The sequence below is a fragment of the Papaver somniferum genome, unplaced genomic scaffold (genome assembly GCF_003573695.1).
Source record: "Papaver somniferum cultivar HN1 unplaced genomic scaffold, ASM357369v1 unplaced-scaffold_111, whole genome shotgun sequence".
In the NCBI taxonomy this organism is placed as follows: domain Eukaryota; kingdom Viridiplantae; phylum Streptophyta; class Magnoliopsida; order Ranunculales; family Papaveraceae; genus Papaver; species Papaver somniferum.
The window spans coordinates 70,866-74,260 of record NW_020620048.1 but is presented as its reverse complement, the minus strand read 5'-3'; the positions used below and the strand labels follow the sequence as shown (position 1 = coordinate 74,260).

Sequence of the window (3,395 nt, the reverse complement as noted above, 5' to 3'; positions counted from 1 at the left end):
AAAGACTCGGTTTTAGGTTCACAAATATTATGTGTAATAATTTTGATTAATTCATTGATCCTATGTGAGCAAAAATCATTGGTTGAAAGTCAAGTCTTGGATATTGTTTAATTGCTCGAAAGACACAAATCAGTTGTATGAAAGTGGGTCTTTCTGACCTAATATGACTGTAATAGCAAGTTTAAGTGGTATAAAGCAAGACTTATTTCCAAAGATTTTACTCTGAAATGACGCATTGATTATAAATAAGTTTTTCTCCCGTGTCAAGAAAGACTTATTCAAAATTATCATAGTATTATTAGTAGCTCAGTATGACCTAAGAGTTGCATTAATTAAATGTGAAAATAGCCTTTATTAGTGACAAATTTTAATCTACAGATTTTAAAAAATAAAAGTATGAAATTTAAGCAGCCTCCCATAATGGTATATGACATTCAACAAAGCTATAAATGTCTCAAGTTTTGGATGAAATTATTACAGATTTATGCATATACCTCAAGATCAGTGGGAGAAATTCATATTCTTGGTCTTGTGTATTAAGACGTACTATTTCAGCAGAGTTTTATCATGGATTTTCGACGCTTCTCCAGAAGAACTTCGAGAGATATCATGGACATACGCTTGTCCACACATACGCTTATGTTAGCAAAACTATATATATCTGAAAACCATAATGTCATTACTTGGTTGTTGATTTTGTAGTATATATGAGGGAATTTATGTGATTTAATGCAATGCCCTTGAAGTAATCCAATCCTAACGCTGTAGCCCAATTTGCAGGCCCCGTTATTACCACTTCTCTAGCCTATCTATACTGCTATTTGACATGTACCCACATAAGCTCTCACTTGCCACCAATGTCTTCTATAGGATAAACAAGCTATTATAAAAGCGGCATGGTTTTAAAGAATTATTAGGACTCACATATTGCCCGTTTGAACCTGGCATCATTAAGGCTACCCTGAAAGAAATAGAGACGACTAAATAAGATAAAATAGATTGAAAATACTTGTATGTCCCTTCACAATAGATAATTTAGAATATAGTTTTGTCTACCGATTACTAGTTTGTTTAAGAAAAGATTATTGACATAATCGGTAGCATACTAACATATGATATCCATCGATTGTTAAAGTAGAAAAACGCAATTTTTATGTTTTGAAGAACAAATGAATTTGGGACAACCGTCTATAATCGGTAGCAATCGGGAGAAAAAAACTAGGATTGACTTCCGATTCTGCACAATCGAAAGAAAAGGTAAAAATATATTTGTTCCGATTACCCTTAATCGGAAGTCATATTCTTGTTCTTTCTCCCGATTTTGCATCAATTTGGGTTCAAAAACCGATATAGTTATCAGATATATATAATCGAAACAAAAATATATAACATATCAACCGATTGTTTATACTCGAAAGTAAAGAAATAGTCTTTGGCTTCCAATTAAAACGTAGCCCCGAAATAGGATTTTGCTAAAATCACAAAATTTCAAATTTTAAAAACTTCATAATAGGTAATGTGTGGAATTTGTCTAACCTATGATTATACACAATCGGAAGATAAATACTATATAGTATCTTTCGATTCTGGGTACCAATTGTGTGTCCCTACATGTTCTAATTCTTTGTTAGAATCAGAGGGCAACATATAAGCTATCTACCAATTATGTCACTTTTATGGTTCACTGAAAAATAGCTTTGTATAATCGGAGGTCATACATACAAATTAACTCACGATTCTGGTCGATGTAACCGAAAACCCTAGAAAATGTACACAATCGGGAGATAAATTTTATATCTATCTACCGATTCTGGGAAATAACCGAAAACCCTAGAACTTATTTTTATGGATTCGTCTAGTTGAAGCAATATAAACACGTAAAACGATGGAAACTTACATAATTGGGAACATTTCCTGGAGAGTTTGATTATCAGAATCACCACCACCACCTACACAAGCGGCGTCATCCTCATCATGTTGTCTGTGGTCGTGTTATTCGTCGTTTGAGGCAGTTGCAATTGCTTTGTTCTTTAATTTTTCTCGAGCTCCCGAGGGTTCATTAGTATCAATCATCGTTTTATAGAAGAATCAGCGATGTTTTTGATTCGGCGATGAATGACGACGATGAATTGAAGTTTGAATAAGGGAAATAGTGTTTTTACCATCCACAATCGGAAGGGAAGTAGAAAAAAAGAGAAAAACTGAAATTCTGATTTCTAAGGATTAATCTTTTTCTTATTTAGTTGATTATGTTTTTAATTACTCATATATGGAATTTTAAAGCAAAAATTTTGAGAAAAATCTTTCACAAAACCAATTCCTGTTTACATTGAAATCTGATTCTTCTAACAAAATCATGATTTGAAACAAGCGTGGACTACAGTTTTTAAATCGAAAAACGTACAAACCCATTTAATTAATTTTGAAAAGAATTAGATGTCAAAACATTGATATGATTTGGGGATCTTACCCTGAGGGGGAAATGAAACAAACCTTCGTCAATAGTCTCCATTCTCCATTCGGCAAAGATAGCTTAAAGCTTGCCTATTTTTTTCTCCGAGTTAAGTTGCTACTTTCAGCAACGTGCGATTGAAACTTTCCCAAGCATGAAGAAAGAGGAAAACAGTCAGCTTCGTTGAAACAATTAAACAGCCTAAAAGAAATAACAGATAGGAAAATTGAATAAGGGAAATAGTGTTTTTACCATCCACAATCGGAAGGGAAGTAGAAAAAGAGAGAAAATTTGAAATTCTGATTTCTAAGGATTAATCTTTTTCTTATTTAGGTGATTATGTTTTTAATTACTCATATATGGAATTTTAAAGAAAAAATTTTGAGAAAAATCTTTCACAAAACCAATTCCTGTTTACATTGAAATCTGATTCTTCTAACAAAATCTTGATTTAATCTAACAAGGCCCAAAAAAAAAAACCAAAAAAATCATTTAAACAAAATCAGAATCAGAAACGACAAATTGGGAAAATGCTCCATTACGAGGTGCAATGTTATAAATTTGCCCCAACATTTAAAAATTCGGAAAAATGTCCTATTCCCACAAAAACTCAGTTAAATCACATGTGTGAGTTCACATATGCGAAGAAAAAGACAAATATATCCTTCAGAATTCAAGGTCCGAGTTTGAAAATTCATGAATTAGGGTTTAGAATTCAAGATTTAAGGTTCAGGTGGTGGCGGTGCTAATTTTGGTTGTGGTTCCGGTGGTGAGATGGCCTTACACATGTCACTTAACTGAAATAGACATCAAACCTAACAGAATGAAACATTTGTCCAACTTTTTTTAATGTTGGGCATATCTCCAACATTACATCCTATATTAGAGCATTTTTCTAATTTTCCCAATCACAAATACATGCTTCTGCTTTGGGTTTCTTCAT

At 32.7% G+C, this 3,395-nt stretch overlaps 1 long non-coding RNA gene across 1 annotated transcript; it reads right to left on the bottom strand.

Annotated features, from left to right (window-relative positions):
* Positions 1-332: 332 nt before the first annotated feature.
* LOC113328601 lies at positions 333-2,902 on the bottom strand. Its single transcript, XR_003349472.1, has 2 exons — positions 1,898-2,902; positions 333-961 (listed from the first exon to the last, which is right to left on the bottom strand). It is a non-coding gene; the product is annotated as an uncharacterized LOC113328601 (long non-coding RNA).
* Positions 2,903-3,395: the final 493 nt, after the last annotated feature.